At 40.5% G+C, this 21,449-nt stretch overlaps 1 protein-coding gene across 2 annotated transcripts in view; it reads right to left on the reverse strand.

Annotated features, from left to right (window-relative positions):
• The window catches only part of BACH2 (BTB domain and CNC homolog 2), a 439,802-nt gene that overhangs the window by 81,966 nt on the left and 336,387 nt on the right, over nt 1-21,449 (reverse strand). The gene's annotated exons all lie outside the window — the stretch shown is intronic.

A 21,449-nucleotide genomic window follows, 5' to 3' on the forward strand; every position in this document is an offset into this window, starting at 1 on the left:
ACGGCTGGTGGCAAGCGACGTGGCAGGTGACACGCTCAGAGATCCCACTGATACGGCATTATGGTCAGTTTAATGATATATATGAATGATTTATATTGCAATGTAATAATAGAAATAATGCACTTCAATCATCCTGACACCATAACAATCATGGTGCCGGGATGATTGAAGTGCTAACACCAGGTGTTTGGAATATCTTTATCTGCTGATTGTTAAACTTTCTTGAATACACATATTTCCATTGTTGTGTAGGATCTGGGACTGCTGTCCCTCCATCCCTCTCCCCCCCCCTTCCTTCTCCAGCCCTCATTCATCTCAGACTCTAACCACACCCCCTTGAGCCACGTCCATTTAAGACACGCCCACTATTTCATGTAAACCACTCTCATTTTCCTCCACGGCGCGCTTCGGACTACGCATTTTAATTTCCCCCTGTGCCACGCCTACAAATGCATGCCCCGCCCACTAATTATAACAAGACTCCGCCTACAGCCAAAAAAGTGTCCCTAAAAATTTTTTTGCAATGTTGTCAACTATGGGAAAACAAAACACACATCAACGCTTGTGAAAAGTATTATCTGAAAATGCTTTAGTATATGGTCTTTGTGGCATACAGGTGTACTCATGAATTTGTGCTAAGGCCATTTAAAATTCAGAATCAAACAAATCTTTTATGCTAGCAAAAATCAGTCATCGTCTCTCTGGCTATTGTATGTTGATTCATAACCGCTAATAACTGGAACTGTTGCATTAGTGAACATAACCACAGCTGGATTCTAGTTGAGGTATCCTTGTTGTTAAGATCTAAGACGCTGGTTCACTCCCCTGTGATATATGCAGTTTCACTGCAGTTTTCAGATGTGCTTGTGTAGAGGCATTTAAAGAAAATCCCAAGCTACTCAGTAAATTAAATTTTTTTTATAAATAATGAAGTTGAATAAAATAAAAAATGTAAAAAAGTAATATTTGATTATATCTATTCCCACAGTAACTATAAATCACTTAACTCAGGAAACTCTCTCCAGAATGTAAACTTCTATTTTTCTAGAGTAGCTAGTCTACTTTTTATATAAGGTAGCAAGGCTAGGGCCTGTGTCAAAGGGCTTTTGTTAGCATTCCCATACAAGTCTATAGCAATGCAAAATCCCCTGAAGCAGGTCAAACGCACCTGTGAACTAAGTCTGAATAATTCGAGAAGTATCTCAGTCTGATCTCAAGCTGGGGTCATCGGCAAAAGCCCAAAAGCCCCCTTTTTCCCTTTCACTGCTATCTGCATATCTACATCATTAATAATGATGAGCTCAGGCGTCCCATTAATGATTAAGGGTGAGCTCAGGCGTGTACACAAACAGCACGTGCAGAGCCCACCAGAGTCGGCACTGCGGAGCGCTAATCACAAGCAGTGAGACATTTGTCAATCTCTGCAGCCGCGCATCGGGACAATGTCTCACTGCTTGTGATTAACGCTGCGCAGTGCCGACTTTCTGGCAGGCTCTGCGCGTGCCGTTTGCGAACACGCCTGAGCTCACCCTTAATCATTAATGGGACATTGAGATGGTTTGGTGTGAACAGAAATCAGAGCCACTTAAATGACATCTACAGTTTCTTATGTGAATATTTTACATTAATGCAAGAAGTCTCAAAGTGTCCAACTGTCATCACACTTTGTAGTGAGTATAGAACCTGGTTGTTCATGGCATTTTACAGTTCCATTGCCCCATATGTAAGAAAACAAAACAAAACAAAAAAAAAAGAAACAAAGCAAGAAAAACACATCTATTGGTAATAGACAATAGGTAAACCCAATAAAAACAAAAAATAATAGGTAATACAATGAATAGGTATATTATATAATATAATACAAGTCCATAAGAGTGCTTCGAATACCAATAGAGTGGTAGGCAAAGGAAGCCACTGCATTCATATGATCCAGCTGATGCACTTGCATGGGGAGTCAAGAAACCCAGCAGCCTAGTCTGCACAGATGGAGAACCTTTTAGCTGACTTGGCACTCTGTGACTGTAGCTTCTAACTGTAAGGCACTTATCAATTCAGCTGCCAACATCCTAGTCCATGGAAGCGTTCAATCTTCACCTCTCTATTCAAAAATTAAAAAATATTTTCTGAGCCCTGACTTCCAAAGGCCCCCAAGCCTTAGCAGCTCCTGGGAATTTTCTAAAAGAAATAAGACTATGCATATGGACATCCCAAAGTGTATACTTTTAAAGTGGTAGTAAACCCACTTTTTCATCTTTTACCTACAGGTAAGCCTGTAATAAGGCTTACTTGTAGGTACTGTTAATATCTCCTAAACTTTCACTGTTTAGGAGATATTCAGAGTGCATGCAGCCGGTGACATCACTGCGCCCCTGGCCACTCATGTAGCCAGAGACCAGGAAGAAAGACCGGGTGATGATGGAAGCCCTCTCAGTGGTGATAGCGCAACACTGGAGGGCTTTGTTTTAGGCTGGGTTCACACTATTGCGAATTGGATGCGGGGGTAACCACATCCAATTCGCATGTCAGGAGATTGTGACTGGCTCTCTATGGAGGTGGTTCACACATCTCTGGAGCGGCTCCGGTGTGAATTGTACAGGAGTCCTGTGTGGCTCACAGGAGTCGCCCCGTGCTTCAGTGTGAACCCAGTCTCAAGGTAAGTCTCTTGCAAGGGATTTTTTTTTTGTTCTTTAACTGCGATTTACCTTTAAGTTCAGATGCTAATGTATAGTTCTCAGTGCCAATACAGGTTTGCTTTCAAAGACTCCTGTAACCTCTCAGGTGTAAGTGTCCTTTTCTTGAAAATAAATAGTTTTCTAGTATCTGTATATGTACTTTATGTCATTATTATGAAACTTGACTGCAAGCCATTTTACAAGTTGAGTGCCTAGGCAGAACTTATGGCAAGTAAATGTTTATAATGACATATTTAAGGCAGTTGTTTTCATTAAGAACTACCTGCGTCTATGTCAAGCAAGCATTTACACCAGTGTCAGTAACATTACTGACAAATGCAACACATCCAGGTAGTTCTTACTACCGCCATTTTAAGAACCGGTCACTAGATTCCTAAAGAAATATTGCCAGTTATCAGATAAGGAAACTGGTGGCAATTAAGACCAGCTCAGAGCCGGCATACAGAGGTACGCCAGTACTCATTTTGGCGCATATCTGTCATGTATGTGCTCAACATAGCAGTGGGCCGATTCGATAGCTGCCTCAGTGAGGGTACAGACAGATGCATGTACCTGTCTCTGAAAGGTACACGACTCAGGTGCAAGCACCGACACTTTTGGAAATGCATCCTGATGGAATTCTAAAGAGTGTCTACGACACAGTTTATGAACTACCCCAGTATGAAAAACACGTATAGTAATACTGCTTAACATAATAGGAAATTATGTAAATAAGACAGCAGCTGAACATAAGGCTTCTCTTGGGACAAAAAAAATAAAATAAAACTGGAACTTCAAAGCACTCCATAAACTTGCCAGGTCATACAAAAACCTTCCCTTTACAACAGTGTGAGAGACCCGGGGCCCAAATAAACTGGCTTTTTTCACATTAGAACTGCTTTTTTCCTCATACCAGTCAATTGGGATGCAAAAGCAACTTTGAGCAGTTTGATGCAGCTTAGTATGAGATCAATCATAGGTCAGATGGAGGTCAACTGCAGATCAATGAATTCCAAGAGAAGCATTTCAAACCGGTGTCAATTGCAAAGAGAATGCACCTAAAAGCAAGCTGTATTGGCTCATCAACACAAGCCCAATTCTGTTAAAACAGGCCCTTAAGCTGACCATACATTATACAATTTTCTTATTCAATTTCTTTTAGATGTACCTTCAACTATGTAGTGCAAGGGCCTGCCTGATTGCATACAAATGGAAAGTGTTTAGGTTTGACCTCATGTTATATGGTTTTGGTAAATCTAAAGGAAAATTTTAGTATAACGTATGGCCAGCTACACTGTATAAAGTATGGCCAGCCTGTTCTCAGACATGACACTGTTTAGGCTCCTCACTCAGGGTATGCTACCTGTCTTGCCAACATTGGAATTTTTTTTTTTTAATTAGAATAAGAGCACTCTACTTGCTGCCTTACACTTTCCAAGTGATAGAACATCTCAATGCATTCAAATGCCATAGTCATACAGTACATCACAGATTAGGTGCATTAGCATGCAAATGTCAGAAAGTTCTTTATATGACAATGAAAAAATGATGTTATTATTCAGCATCTGTCAACCTAAATTTTGATTACAAAGCATTCATACCTTATCTAAGTGAATATAGAGAATAAAAAGTTCTCAAAGAGTGTACAGAACATTTTTTTTTGTTATAGCATTTTCACTTGAATGATTCAGTGAATATTTAATGTGTGTTCTCTTTCCTAACAACACCCACGAGACTACTAAAATGTTCTACTTGGAGAAATGTTCTCAGAGCAAAAACGACTTCCATCAGACGATGCATCTGTTGGGAGACTCAGATGACGCTTTGTTTCAGGAGGAAAATTATTAACAGTGCCAGCACTAGTGACAGGGGAGAATGTGTGCTCTAGACTACCCTCCATATACAGTACAGGTGAATGAGCAGAGGAAAAAGAATAAAATCATTCAAAACTAGAGGCACCAAATTCATGCATGGGAGTTTGCTCTATCATGAGTGCTACAATCTCAGTTAATGATGGTCTTTATAGTATCATCCATGGGGTGTCAAAAAATAACTTATATTGGAGTAGAGCAAATCAGAAGAACATTTCCTTGCATTAGGAACAAATTTAAAATATTAATAAACATACAGTATATCTAATTTTATTTACATTTGCTTGTGAATTAAAAGTGGTAATATTCAGTAATTAAACTTTACCTAATCACTGATCCACATATCAAATATTCTTGGTCAATAAAGATTTACTAAAACATTCTATGTATACGATGCCAGGAACGAGTTGATCTGCCTGTAATTACACTTCGCTGTATCTGGCTTTAACATCACTTATATGACTGCCACCTTCCAATAGCATTAAACACGTTTGGAATTAGTATAAATTAGGAACAACTACAATACTGATCAATGGCATACTACAGTAGAATGAAAAGGGATATGGCCCATTTTAGAGATTTTTTGGCTATTTTTGTTCTTAGGGCCATGATGTTCTTAGGGCCAAAGCAGAGATTAGAACTGCACTTACAGTGGAGAAAAAAAAACAGATCCAATCTCTATTTTTCTTGAAAATTGGTCCTTGGCTGGAACATATGTCTTAAACCCGTTCACTGGTGATCACTTCTCCTTGCTTAGCAGATCACGGACCTGTGGGTGGGCGTTTCCAAATTGGGAGGCATGTATGTCATTTCCAGAAGTGACATGCCACAGAGCATCAGCATTTCCAAAAAGATGAAACACAAACACATACACAACGGCATAACATCACTTCCCCTATAGCAGTGTTTCCCAACTCCAGTCCTTAAATAACCCCAACAGCTCATATTTTCAGGATTTCCGTCAGATGAAACGGCTGTAGTAACTACTAAGGCAGTGAAACAGATCAAATCACCTGTGCAAAATAATGGAAAGTCTGAAAACATGACCTGTTGGGGGTACTTGAAGACTGGAGTTGAGAAACATTGCCTTAGAGGACTTGCAACCATTCACAGCAAGGCTGGCTCCGGAACCCGCTGTCAATCAACAGCGATGTGATGTGCGGAAAAAGGGGGGGGGCACACACTGGCCAGGGAAGATACAGGCAGGTTGCGTGCTTGCAAAGCCTTCATGTATCTGAGTATGGCATTACGGAGGACGCAAACAGTTTTCAACCTGGAGAGGTGGCAGGATCAACCAGGTAATTAAGAAGAATAAATTGACGCAATAACAAATTATTATAAAAAGCACTGTTGAAATACATAAAGAGACAGATAGAACATATTTGATTTTTGGGTTTACAAACACTTTCATTTGTGGTTGGGGAAAAAAAAAATTGGTTGAGGGCTGGTACAGGGTTTAAAGGGTTAAAGCGGAGTTCCACCCAAAAACTGAACGTCTGCTGTCCGGATTCCCCCCTCTCCGGTGTCACATTTGGCACCTTTCAGGGAAGGGGGGAGCAGATACCTGTCTAATACAGTTATTTGCTTCCACTTCTGGCGAAAGATCGCCGCAGTATCCGCGGCGATCTACACCATGTCTGGCCCCTCCTCCATTCCCCCCTGCTGTCTTCTGTGAGACATGCAGGTCCCAGAAGACAGCAGGGACCACTCAGAATGCGCAGCGAGACTCGCTCATGCGCAGCAGGGAACTAGGCTGTGAAGGCTTCACTTGCTGATTCCCTTACTAGCAACACTGTCGCCTCCACCCGGAGCTGAGGGACGGGTCGGCTTCGGGTGAGGACATTGTGGGCACCCTGGACAGGTAAGTGTCCTTATTTTAAAAGTCAGCAGCTGCAGTATTTGTAGCTGCTGACTTTTAATATTTTTTTTTTCGGCGGAACCCCACTTTAAAACAGTGATTTAACATTAATATTCTAAAGGCACACATTGTGTTTGGGAAAGAGCATGCAGCTGGGAGGTGCAGGCATCCAGTACACCAGGAAGTGTCAGATGCAGGTGATCCCAGCAGTAGCTTCAACTACAAGAATGTGAAGTTTGGCTGCTATTACCTGTATTTAAAAGCCACTTTCATTTATTTATAGTTTTGTCAGGTCTGGAAAAATGTTTCATCTTGTTTGACTATTTTATATATTTATATTAATGGGAGCTGCAATAAAGTGAAATTCAGTAAACTATAAAAGCACTTTTAGATACAAAAACTGAACATAAAATGTAAATAATATACAATCACTCATAGTATTTAAAAGCATTTTTAAGTATAATATTCCTTGAAAATTATTATTTTCAAATCAAATACAGAGGGATTCTATGTTTAATGTATGTTTCTTACAGAGTAAAAGCTATTTTTAGGTGGCACACTTCTCGGTAAAAAAGGATCACATACCCAAAATAGCTTTCGATGCAGTTTTTTTTAGCTTCAAAAATATATTAGTTGCTACTTCCTCTGTATATTTTCTAAAATACTTCTTGTCAAAGCTTAGGTGGACCTAGATAGCTTCATAACCTTGTAAACGCTCAACAGCTATTGTTTTACTGTGATGCAGGTCAGTAATGTCCATTGGACTTTAATTGTGCAGTACACATGATTGTTTCGAGGCTGTGCGTGAGTTGCTTTATGTTGTGCAGTTTCTTTCTGACACAGCATATCCTTTTAGGCCTGGTTCATACCGATGCATTTTTTAGTGCATTTTCAGTTTTGCAGAAACACACTTTAGTCGATTTAACATGGTTTCCTAGGGATGTAGTTCTGTGCATTTTATGGAAAGGGCCAGGGATTTTTTTTCTGGTTTTTGGTTCCATAGACTTCAATGGATCAAAAATGTGTATTGAAAAATGCAAAATGCACCTGGAATATGCAAACTGCAACCTGAATAGGTGTGAATCAGGCCTTAAGATGCAACTGAACTTAAGGCAAAGCAATCAAATGCAGTCTTTTCATGTCAACAGCTGCATGCATTCAAATGAAAAGTGGGGTGTTTAACTAGAACGTATGTTGACATGAGCCCATGCCCACATTTAAAATGCAGTAATATGAACATATAAAATATAAAAAATATAACCATAACTTTTATAATTAACCCCTTATCAGATGGCTGTTATAAAAAAAAATCTTAAGGCTGCAACAAAGGGGAGATGTTTTATGTGCTCCATGATCATGTAATTACTGTGAGTGGCTGTTACAGCGATCATGTGATTGTGGAGACTGTCCTGTCTTACAATTGTTACTCTGTGACCAAAAGTTGTCAGTGACAGCACAGTCACAGTGCTGAGGGCATGCAATTGAGTGCAAAACTGTGATGTACTGTATATATGTAGCAACACAGAATAAAACCCACCGGCATGCTGCAACACACATGCATATGGCCGGCAGGAAGGGGTCAATGACAATAGTTTTCTGATTATTTCATATCAAATAGAAACGGTGGACAATGTTAGATGTTTATATCATCATAAACAATCATGTATTTACTGTTCCCCTTACTGCAAACATTTCTCAGCTCCATGCACACACTGCCCCCCTCCCCCTCACTCCATACACCTTGAAAGTGTTAAAGCTGATGCTGGTATATTCAAGCATTGCAGAGTACTGCCTCCGCTCAGGTGTTCCCTGGGGCTCCCTGAAGGATCAGGGTCAGCTGCTCTCTGTTCACGCTTAGGGACAGAGCACTGAGCTGCCAGCCGGACCGCAGCTCACTGGAGAACAGACCCAAGTGGCCAGAGCAGCTGCAACTCCCTCTTGTCCTGCCTGGCACAAGCCTTCTGCAGCTCCACAAGATTATTGGCTGTGATGTGCTAGTGCAAAGTACTGATTGGTGGCTTTTGAGAAAGTGGGTGCTTATCTGTGACAGGTACCAGCCACCACCTTCAACAAAGTAGCTTTCATAGTGTGGTCAAAGCGCACAGTCACTGTACGGGACATGCAGTGGCCACAAATGTAACTTTGGGACACAGACCTGATCCTTGGGATGCCAGGATTTTCCTGGAATCCTGGGACAGTTCTGCAGACACCAGTATATTTGGGAGGTATGCTTCAAGGTTTGCCATCATTGTTGTTGAACAAATCTACACCCTGTTGGGTCCATAGCTTTACTTTGTTTTTTTATGCAGATCAGAAATGTAAAATCCTCCAGAAAACAATTCTGTGGTTTAAAAGAAGCTACCGCTTTGTTAAATATGAATGATCCGTTATCTCAAAAACTGTTACAGTGGAAAATGAATCTTAAAGCAGAATGCAAGTTGCATTCACTTATAATTAATGAACAGCAGAATGCAAATGAATCAGAATAATTTAATTAAAGAATTGTCACATGTCACACTCTGGTGTGCTCATATTTAGATTAGTAGGTTTTGTATATAATTCTGATATAGAGTGGTCACCTTCCCTTGCATGTTTAATGTTTGTCGGAGGTATTTTCGCTGCGTGCGACTGCCTCTAAGTCATTAACACGGGAGCAATTATTCGAAAGTTACAGCTCAGTGGTTCTTTAATCATAATTTAGGAATGGAATGTTTTACCATACTTTGTTGTTGTATGCTCGTTTAAAATGACATGAAAAGAACAACATGGATATTCATTTTTGTTCTTTACATCATTTTTAGTAAACAAAATAATGAATATTCTGGAAAAAACTCTTTATGACTGCCTGGAGAGTTAATAGAATATATTTTATGTTAAAAGGAAACATTAAGGTTGCATGGTACTGTTAAGTAAAACAGATGTTAAAAACTCAAGATCCTGAAGAAAAAAAAAAAAAGGTCCCTTATGTCCTGTACAAAAATTGTTCAGTGATCCGAAAAAGCATTTTGGTTGCGTGTGGTTACTTTTTAAATAAATTGGAAACTGGTCTTCCTTTTCTAACCTCAATATGCCATTTATGGGAAAAAAGGGCAGAGAAATTTGGTTTTATTTCCATCCGAATATACTGTGAACATTGACGATTAAAAGAAAGTAGCCAAGTAAAAAGAAATGAAATATTTCTGCACGTTATTTCATGGCAAATGTGGTTATTATGTTTTTTGGTTTTAATTTGTTGATCTACCCAGCAAACATATTTTAAAATTGGGCAGATTTGGTTGAGTTGAATCATGCACTGCCTTCTTATATTCCTTTGGAGGGGAGATTGTTCCACCTCGGTTAAAAGCTCCTCTCACGTGATGTGACAAATATTAGGACGATTATTAGGGATAATAAAACTCCTTAGTGCTGCAGTGTGGCAGAGTTTTGGACTCTGTAATAGTAATCTGAGCGCAGAACACAAAAGCACCTGATGTGTGGTAGCAGGTTTCAGCAGATTTACAGCTAAAAGAAAGTGGACTAGATCCAATTATGAAGTTTGGGCTCCAGTGTGGAGAGTGAGTTTGGTGTGCTATGAGAAAGCTCCACATAAGATGCTTCTATTTTTGGCTCTGAGCCTACAAAATAGTTGGGTACTCTATGTAATACTCTATTTCAACTAAGACTTAATTTTTTTAGGACAAGATTTAAGAAAATCTACATCCTTCATCAGGTCCAAGAGTACTGCTTGAAATAAAATAGTGGAGTAAGGCTCCATGCACACTATTGTGCTAAAAAAAAGCTGAAAAAAACGCTGGTAACAGTTTTTTTGTAGTAGCATTTTAGTAGCATTTAGGAGCATTAGCAAAACAAAAATTAAAAAAGCTCAAAAAAACGCTATTAGTAGCGTTTAGCAGCGTTTCTGCTGGGAAAACGCTCCAAGAAACTCTACAAAAAAATGTTGTTCTGTTCCTAGACGCTGAAGCTCAAAAACGCTAATAACTTAAAGTAGTGTGCACGGACACGTAGGATAACACTATTTAGCTTTTTTTCCAGTTTGGGTAGCGTTGGTTTTGAAACCGCTGTCAGTTTTCTTTTTTTTGCCATCTGTGCCGTATAAAAATTTTCCCTCCTCTCCTGTCCTATAGATTTAAGAGGAAGTGAGAGGCTATTTTTCCAAGGTGAGGGAAATCGCCTATAAGACAGTTGTCACTGGAATCAGTGTGTATATTGGAAGATTTTCCGTCTATTGCTGTTTTGGTGGCAAATTTGGGATTTTACCCGTACATCCACAATTTTAGAACCTGAAACAGAGAAACACCATGGTGTGGAGATAGTATATGGCAGGGGTATCAAACTGGCAACTCTCCAGCTGTTGCAAAACTACAAGTCCCATGAGGCATTACAAGGCTGACAGTTACAAACATGACACCCACAAACAGAGGCATGATAGGACTTGTAGTTTGGCAACAGCTGGAGGGCCACCCATTTGAGACCCCTGGTATATGGCTTGCACATCTTCGGATGTGACCTAACCAAACACGGTTAAATAAATTCTTGACCCACTTGCTATATACGAGGTGTGAATGCTCACGGTGTGGCAATATGGTTCTGAATCACACAGCCATTCGCACTCAAGCTTGTTCTATGTTCTAACATGCACTCACCTGGATCATAGACCAGATGACTCATTCTTTTTATAGAGTGGTAGAAGAAATAACCCATGTGTGCGTTGTGCAGTAAATGAGTGACAGGAATCTGGAGCAGCAAAACCACATTAAATTTTACGTGAAAATTTGCAAAAGTGCGCGTAAAACTTTAGCTACTTTACAACATTTTTTTTTTTTGAATGACATGGGTGGTTTAAGGAGGGACGGGAAGATGTACACGATGGCGCAAGAAGTGGGCAGCCAAAAAATCCAAAGGATGGATGTGGACAGAATGCGTACCCTCGTATGCTCAGATAGAAGATTGAGTGTGTGAATGATCGCAGAAGAATTGAACATGAACAGGGAAACAGTGCGGCAGATTCTAAATGTAGATTTGGGAATGAGAAAGATTTCTGCAAAGATGGTATCACAAATCTTGACAAAAGATCATCAAGAACGTTGTCTTCAAATTTCATCTGATCTTTTGAAAAATGCAGAGGTGTTTAATAGGGTTGTCCCCAGTGATAAAACATAGTGTTCCGAGAATGATCCAGAAACATGCCAGAGCACGCAGTGGAAAACAAAGAATTTGCCCCACCTGAACAAGATGGATGTCTTCTTTTCAGTTCGAAACCATGCTGGTACAGCGGTCAACCAACAATACCTGGTGTGAAATACCTTGCGGTTCTGTTAGTCCCTCTGATTTTATATCCAAAATTGACCACACTACGCATGCAAGCACAGCATTGTCAGCTTTCTAGCTGGGCTGAAACTCAGCCTACCCTTCTCTAAGGATCAGACTTGTCGTGACAGCCACCCCCCGCACAGCCATTCACTGGAAAGGCCAGTGTACTGCTGTTTCTCCTCCACTAGCTCTCTGAGAATCTTATGCGACTGAGTATGTGATCACTTATAAAAAAAATATTTATCATGTTTTTTTAAATCTATAAACAAATGTTTTGCATTTCATTTCTATTTTAAACTGACTGGGTTATTTTACAAGGTGAGAATAAACTTTAACACAGGTATTGTACCCTTTCAATTTTGTAACACCATAGAATCTTGTTTTCCAGTTGCTGGTATACCTAAATTAGAATTGATAATATCTTTGGCCTCCTTTTGTCTGCTTAATACATCATCAACAACACTTTATGCTTCTTTTTATCTTCTATATCAGGGATATGCAATTAGCGGACCTCCAGCTGTTGCAGAACTACAAGTCCCATGAGGCATAGCAAGACTCTGACAGCCACAAGCATGGCACCCAGAGGCAGAGCGTGATGGGACTTGTAGTTTTGCAACAGCTGGAGGTCCGCTAATTGCATATCCCTGTTCTATATGATATATCCTTCACTATCCTACATATCACTGTTGTGAACCTTAACCATTTTCTCTTCCATTCACTCTTACAAATTTGCCAGACGTATAATTTATTTGCATTCTGGATGGTAGACTTTAATAGTATCCACGGATTACTGACTCCTGCTATTTTACTTTAACCATCTTATTTTTAAAATCTTTTTTTTAATTTACTGACTTTTGCAAAATTTGTTCTACGAAATCTAACATTTTCCTTTTTTGTACATGATTTCAGTTTTTATTCTAGTATCAAACGAAAGACATTGGCGATCAAATTTTCTCCCAGCTCAACATCAGAATCAATCCCCATTTGTCAGTGCCAGGTCTAGGATATGATCTTGGGTTTTCACTAATTGTTTTAGAGAAACTAATTTCAATGCTTCTAAGATACCCATGCACCTCCTTGTAAGCACAATTTGAAAACTCCAGTTAATGACCCGTCAATTGAAGTTACCTATAATTAAAACCTCTCCCTTCATTGTCCTTGGAGTTATCTTGTTAATCAAGGGATTATCATAATCCTCACTGTCCTGGACTATCCTGGGGGCCTGTATACTACACCATTTATAAAGTTGGCCATAATTGGATTGAAATTTGTCCGGTTCAGCAGGGACCGGTCGAATTTTGATTCATGTATATGCAGGCTGGTTGTACAGAAGTCACTCTACCGATCCGATTCTGTACAGCCAGCCTGTTGGTATTGTTCCACTCGATCAGCACTGCAGGCTATAGTCAGCAGTGCTGATCAGTGTATTTTGATGACAGGGAAGTCTCCCTGCTATCAGAACACAAAGGCTCAGTGGGGAGGATGGGTTATTTTTTTTCATTCAAGCCGCTCATTGAAAGAAAAAAAAAGTCTAATCTATGGGCTGCTTAAACGAGAAGTGTTTTTATTTTTGTTTTTTCTGGCGCCTCTGCACTGAGATTTGAGCAATCGAACACTGCCGATTGCTCGGTTTCGGCAGCTCCCCGAGCAGAGAGCTGCTGCCTGTCAGTCACAGCTCTCTGCTCTGCCTCCTCCTTGCTCACTGTAAACTGGGCTGTAGAGGGGGCGGGGCGGCTGGTTCAGTCTCTCAGCGGCTCGCTGAGAGGCTGAGATGGGTGACAGTCCAGGCACTCGGTGGATCCAGACTTTATTGTTGTGATGACGCAGTGCCTGGACTGACTTCTGTGACATCAGCAGAGAGCGGGCTGAAGTCTGCTCTCTGCTGAAGATGGGTCACAGGAGTGCAAAACTAATTGCACTCCTGTGATCCATAGGAGAAGTACAGCCAAATGAGCGTTGACTATACTTCTCCTTTAAGGTAAGATTCCTCTATGGCAGGGATATGCAATTAACAGACCTCCAGCTGTTGCAGAACTACAAGTTCCATGGGGCATAGCAAGACTGACAGCCACAAGCATGACACCCAGAGGGAGAGGCATGACGGGATTTGTAGTTTTGCAACAGCTGGACGTCCGCTAATTGCATAGCCCTGCTCTATGGTTTGTAGATAGCTCTGGGGATTTCAAGTAGATCAATTAATTAACCAGTAACCCTACTGCACACAAAAAGCCCCATTTTTTGTATATAAAATAATAAAAAAAAAGCATTGAGAAAATAGATACTAAATATATAAAGCGTAAATATGTAAAGATACAAGCTCATGGCTGCTACTGTCATGAACTTGTTTTTAAATGCTTCAGGTTCTGGATATAATGGGGGAGATTTACTTGTGTGGGGGTTCACACTGCTGCGGTACAGACACTATGTATTTCGCACAGGAATCTTAGCACATTCCTGTGCAAATTAAATGTGGTGTCTCTGGGGGCAATTTGAGCCATGGATTTGTATGGATCAAATCACACCGCAATTGAACCAAACTGGTGCAGGACCCTTTTTCTGTCCACACCAGAATCAGATCGCATGGGTGTTCACACCCATGCAATCCGATTCTGAAAATCGTGCTGCGTTTTGTAAACTGATTGCGGGGTGTACCCACACAAAAGTGGAGGTAATCTTTAAATCCAGAGCGCTCCAAAGCCCACGTACTAACTTATATAAGAGCTATTGCTGGTCCTTTTCTCTAATTTTCCTTCTCGTTACATATATTAACAAGATGTGTACTACACTCAACCCAAAAATTGTAATCGAAATAAATTGGGAGTATGTAGTATACGCCCTTGCTCCTCCACCTCCCCCCAGGTCTCTGGCTGCTTTTACTGGCAATTCCCAGCTGTCTTTATTAAAGGAGCAGAGCTTCCTGTTCCTGTACAAACTCACACTTGCAGAATTGTGTCTGCCGTTCAATGAGTGTTACAATGTAACGTTATTACTTCATTGTAACTACTCTGGTTCAGTCACAGCGTAGAAAAAGGATGATCTGTATTCTATGTGTCAGATATCAGTTTAAGCAATTTGCAAATAATCAAAAAAAAAAAAAAATTTGAGAAAAATTCTGTTCTTTTCTGACCCCTTATTAACTATTTGTTAACCCTAATTTATTAACCCTTAGCTATAATTTTACGGTTAATTTTTTTTCTATTTTTTTTACCATTGATATTTAGGGTTTGTTCATGTCATGTTCGTTGAGCTACATTTTTCAGCACAACACCTCACGTGTATAGATTAAATATGGCTTATTGTGAACAACTGTTTTCTATGTGCCCTGTTTAGGCCATGCAACCATGGCGGTGTACAAAAAAATGCAAGTCAATGGACATGGTGCGAACAAGCCCTTAAACCTTTTTCCTTTTCTTTTTTTTTTTCTTCTTAATTAAAGTCTTTAACGCTACAGTACGGAGGGGTAAAAGGCAACAATCATAAATTTGAATACTAAATTTTTTGTCCTAAATGTATTGTTTATATATAGATGAAGTATGGCAAGATATAGAATAATAAAACGTTGCTTCACAAGTACAAAAGAAATTTAGTGCAAGCTACTTTCATTAGATCACTCCCATGTAACCAATACATAACTCCTTGTCCTTTTGTAGACATATGTGCATGATGTATAACTGAACAAAGTGAGAAACCGGTCTTCACAAGCATTAGCACTTTTTAGAGTAAGGTTCCACTGAAATGACTTAACCATTCACTCAAGAGCTATTAGTAGCAATGATGAAGTAATGTTAATTGAATAATGGCTTAATGCCCAGAACATTGGCATGACCTAGAGTACCCTTGTCTGACAGCCATTTATAACTTTCTATGACACCTTAAGAACAAAAAAAGCTGAAGGGCTATAATGCTGATAAAGATAATGACATTGTATCAATATAATAAGGTGACTCATTGTGTGAAAAAAAAGGATGTCACATATGCTTTATTACATTTATATAAAATCAGTGTAGTAAGTGGCCAACCTAGGGTATGCCGTTTTTGGATGTGCTTCTAGCAATCAAATCAGAAAACAACATAGGATTTTAAATGGTCCACAATTTTATAAAGTCACCCCCACACAGGACAAATCTTTTTTTTTTTTCTTTTTTTTTTTATACATTACTTCTTTATTCAACATTTTCTTATTTACCAATTTTACAATATCCATACGTACAGCAATTTTAACATTGATTTTACAATGTATATGTTTTTAAATTCTAATTTCTTATTTCCATCGATCCCCAGCAGTGACTATATACCACAAGTAGAATTACCTACACAAAACCATTCATAACAAAACAAAAAACCACACAGGACAAATCTAAGCCTTCTAACGGCTCATGTACACTACAGCTTCTAAACTTGAGTTTTTTTGCCAAAGCTCCTAAACTCAACTCCATAAAAGTCTGTGTGTCCATGTATACATAGGCTTTTACAAGGGTTTAGAAGTTGCTGTGGTTAGGGGAGGTTCAACCTCTCTCAACCTCCCTCTCCCAAACGCAGAAGAATTGTGTTCAGGATAGGAGCGTTTTCACCGCTGGCGGCAAAATCTCTGCGATTTTGCTGTTTTTCCTGCGGCTGGCAATCAACATAGCCTATGTGTACATGAGCCCTAGTAGTGTGTCAACATATAGCCGATTCTGTTTAAGCAACACCCACTTTTGCCACCTAATACTAACCAAGATCACAGAAAATTCTGAGAAGGAACATACATCTTTAAATAAGGTATGAGCTGCCATTAGGTTTTTTTGTACAGGCTGTGGGTATAGTGAAGGAACTACACTGAGCCTGGGTTCACAGCAAATTTGGTACCGCATCTAAATCGCAACCCATCCATGCAAACTGATTTTGGAGTGTATGCTAAGTTAATGACACCCGGTTTGCAAAATGCAGCGCGATTTTAAGAATCAGATTGCATGGGTGTGAATACCCATGCAGTCCGATTCTGGTGCAGGCAAAAAGGCTACTACACCAGTTTGGTGCGATTTGAGCCATACACATCCATGGCTCAAATCACACCCCAGAGACACCGCATGTAATTCGCACAGGAATGTGCTGCGATTCTTGTGTGAATTACATGTGGTATCTCACACTGCAGCAGTTCGAACCCAGGCTCAAGGTGCAATTCATTTTTAAAGCCTACCCGCGGCCAAAGTTTTGTTTAGAATAGAGTAGGGTGGAGTTAATGTCACGGTCAGGTTTTTATTTTTGTCTAATGCCGCGTACACATGATCGCAAATTCCGACAACAAAATCCATGTTTTTTTCCGACGGATGTTGGCTCAAACTTGTCTTGCATACACACGGTCACACAAATCTTGTCGGAAATTCTGAACGTCAAGAACGCGGTGACGTACAACATGTACGACGAGCCGAGAAAAATTAAGTTCAATAGCCAGTGCGGCTCTTCTGCTGATTCCGAGCATGCGTGGAACTTTGTGCATTGGAATTGTGTACACATGATCGGAAATTGCGACAACGGATTTTGTTGTCGGAAAATTTGAGATCCAGATCTCAAATTTTGTTTGTCGGAAATTCCGACGGAAAATGTCCGATGGAGCCTACACAGACAACAGGCTCCTATCGAACATTTCCTGTCGGAAAATCCGACCGTGTGTACGCGGCATAAGACTCCATTGAAAAGATCTACTGACATTTATTGTCCCCTGTCACGCATGTAAAACAAATGGGGTACGGTTGCCGCCAGTACAGGAAAAACATTGCCAGACATTCCAACACTTGCGTATGCTACTAAATTTTTTTTTTATCTCTGTGTTGTAAATATTTCCCATCACTTCCTGTACTGATTAGAAGTGAGAAGTCTTCCCAATAAGGACCCAGATGGCAATGAAAAACTGTCAGATGTTCTAACTAGTCCCTGCTTTATCCAAAACAAAATTAGGCTGCAGTCAGCTTTAAATGGTCTGTTTACTGAAATTTTTATTTTTAATTTTTTTTTTAAAGTGTAAGTAACGGCAAAACTACTTCTTTTACATTTTCAATAGAATTAGGCTCTGTTTCCACTACTGCGACTTGTTTTGCAACTTGACACATGTCAAGTCGCATGACAAGTCAAAACCCATGTATTTCAATGGTCCTCGTTCTAATTAGTGCGACTCAAGTCGCAAGGTCTCCAAAAAAGGTTCTTGCACTACTTTGTTCCGTCTTCGGTGCGACTTGGTCTCTATAGAAAGGTATTAAGTTACCATGCAGTCGTATGTACATGTCTGACACCGCGACTTTGTTGCGACTTCCACGGAAGTCTTCAGAAGCACATGATCTCTGCTCCTCCCAAATACATCACTTCCTATATTGATGTTCGTGAGTATGGAAGACAGGAAGGGGAAATAACTAAGCAGGATAAGGAATTACATCACTCTGGCTAAATCGCAGAACATCAAAGTTGCACAAAGTCATTTTTAAAGTCGAATCAAATCGCAACATAAATCGCATTGTAAAGTCGCAGCATAAATCGCGTGACTTTGGGGACGCAATAGTGGAAACAGAGCCTAAGGGGGTTATAAATCCTGTCCGATTTTGTTTGCCATCTGTGTCCCATAGGGGTATTTCCACTCCCTTCCTGTTTCATAGCCAAAATAGGAAGACAGAGGAAAACCCTCCAAAGTCAGGGAATCCTGAGATGTCACCAGAACTAGTGTCCCCATTGGAAGGTTTTCCTTTTGTTACTGTTCTGGTGTCAACCCAACATTTAGTATTTTCTTTTACATTCACTTCCGATAAACAGGACAATTAGAGAGGGTGAATCTCCCTAATAAGGTCACATAAAGCATATAGCAATTAAAACTTCAGATGTTTTAATCCCTCTCCACTATTTAATAATAAAAAAAGTTTTGCCTTTCGTTACTTAGTATACTTTAACTTCCTGATTATTTCTTCTTTTCAATAGAATTTAATTGGTTTCTCACAATGCATATATAACATGGTGCAAAGCTAGGCACAACAATAGTCTTTAGTTATACCTTCTTAAGATACTCTACAAAAATGAGCAAGCATGCACTACATTCCCAGTTACAGGCTTGCAAACTATAAGGAGCCTTTAGTAATGAGGGAATGCATAACCTAGCTAATCTCGAATTGCACGTGAGTTTATGTGGTCATTGAAAAGACTAAGAAGCGGCAGAGAAAAGAAGGAGTAGAAAAAGAAAAGAAAGTTGGGGGAGGGAAGGGGTAGGGGTCAAGTAGACACAGGAGTTTGTCCTTTGCATCAATAAAATCAGCCATAAATTTTACTACTACTGTTATACGCTGTATATTTTTACCAACATTTACTGTACCGTAATAGTCCAACATGCCCCCACTTTTTTGGTCGCCTGACTGGGGATCAGGCTTCCAACCTCATTGATTATTGATTTCTGGATGATGGTACATGTTTATTATTTCTGTTACCTTAACACTTTATTATAGAGGCCACTCGCTTACTTGTATACATTGGGTGGATAACACACCTGGCATCATGTCGAGTGGGATGTTTTGGTGGGCTGTTTGAGTGGACATGGCTACTATCTGCCCTCCACCTTACCGACCCCAATTTTCCCACCCCTCATTTTTTGTGGGCTGGGGTGAATAGTCTGTTTAGTGTCCATAAAGATGAATACCAATAACTTAAAGTGATGGGGGGGGCGACTGCACCGGTTTCTTAGGGTATTTATCAATCCCTAATTCACCTATTCAAGTCTTTTATGTTATTTTCAATTATAAATCTATCCCTTTATTATGCTTGAATAATTTCCAATTTTTCGCTTTATTATTTTGTTGTATTGGGACCCTCTGCTTCCCCTTCCCCTGTTCCCAACTGAGGCGCCGGCACGGGCCCCTCCCCCTGTGCTTTCCCACGGCGGCCTGGTGAGGTCCCTGGTGGAGGGGTTGATCTCGGAAACGGGACCCCCCCTCCTCTTGCACTGGTCCTAGCTGGGACTTCGTTCCCGTGGCCGTAGGGTGGGTGCGCATGCGTGTGCGCGCGACCACTTCGCGCACTGTGTGGGACCTCTGACCCTGTGACGTCATGCGCCGGCGTCCTACCGGCGTGTGACACAGCGTCGCAGGGTCGGGAGCTACAAATAACAGGCCTTGCCTGTTTGTTTGACGGTCCGGCTTTTGGTTCCAGGGTTTGTGTACCCCAGCCAGCCAATGGTAAGTTTGAGGGGATTACCAACCTTACCTTTATATTGAAGTCCCGCATCCCAGGGCACCAGCATTGGTTATAATTCATACCGTGTTTTTTCCTCATAGATGCTCCAGGCTGGGGTGAACATGCCTTTACATGTGTTCGCCCGTCGCTTGCAGTCCCTAGTATCTTCCCATCGACCTTACTATGGCACCAGCCCTTGGCAGGGCGCCTCCCCCGGGAACCTTTTTATGCTCATACTAGCATCAGGTATCCTTATACCCATTTTCACTCCACATTTCCACACTGCCACATCCCTCCCCCCCCCCCCCCCCCTTTTCCCCGTTTCCCTTTCCCCCTCACACCCTCCCTGGTTTTTCCATCCCCCTTCCCCTTTCCTTCCCCATTCATCCTCTGCCCTACCCCAATTTTCCTTTTCCTTCCTTTCTCCCTTCCCCATTCTGGTCCTCTTTTCTTCACCTGTCAATTTTTCACATTCACACTACACAACACTATATATTCTTTAATTGTTCCCTTTTTCGTTGTTCACCACATGTATTCCCTCTCATCCCTTGCACTTTGCAACTTATTTTTTCACTCTTCACATCCTCCACCATTCACCTTCCCTTCATGATCATTATTATCATCATTATTATATGCTTCACTTGTCTCTCGTGTGGAAATTTAGCTTACCTTACTTCTCTATAATATAGATGTATAATATACATTTTATCCCCGTCATCTCTGTAGCTCCCCCAGGTCGCCGTGGGAGATCACCCTCTGGTGGTGGGGCCTTGCGCCTGGGTTCCGTTGGGACATGGGTAAGCAGATTCGCCCCCTTTCCCCCTGCAATGTCTTTTACCCTTTTGCTAATTTTGATGCTGGAACATAATTTTTATTGTTTATGTCTTTTGGCAAACCTCATTGTATGTTTCCTTATTTGTAAGGTTCAGACTGTTTAGTCAGAATAAACCATCTTCAGATTCCCTCCTGACGAAGCGGCTTATGTCCACGAAACTAGTTGAGGAATATGATATCTGAGATCATGTGTTGTACTGTATACTAATGATCCCATTGGTGATATACTTGTACTTTTATCATGTTTTATCGCATTACCATTGATTTGTCCTTTGCATCAATAAAATCAACCATAAATTTTACTACTACTGTTATATGCTGTATATTTTTACCAACATTTACTGTACCGTAATAGTCCAACATGCCCCCACTTTTTTGGTCACCTGACTGGGGATCAGGCTTCCAACCTCATTAATTAGGGAAAGAAGGAGGAGTACCCATTACTTTCTTAGCGCAAGCAAAGAAGTACAAAATCCCTCATAGTATACATTAGTAGGACACAGGTGTCAAAGGTAGGTGGGTGAAAGTGTTTGATCTAAGGGGCCCAGATCTTTTGAATGGTGGCCGTTTCATCTAACAGTTTCACAGCCATTTTTTCATATAACATGGTCCCTTTAATCCTATTTATCACTTCACATAAATTCAGATCAGAGATCTCTCAAGCCTTGGCAATAGTCTGTTTAGTGTCCATAAAGATGAATACCAATAACTTAAAGTGAT

The sequence above is a fragment of the Aquarana catesbeiana genome, linkage group LG04 (assembly GCF_042186555.1).
Source record: "Aquarana catesbeiana isolate 2022-GZ linkage group LG04, ASM4218655v1, whole genome shotgun sequence".
In the NCBI taxonomy this organism is placed as follows: Eukaryota; Metazoa; Chordata; class Amphibia; order Anura; family Ranidae; genus Aquarana; species Aquarana catesbeiana.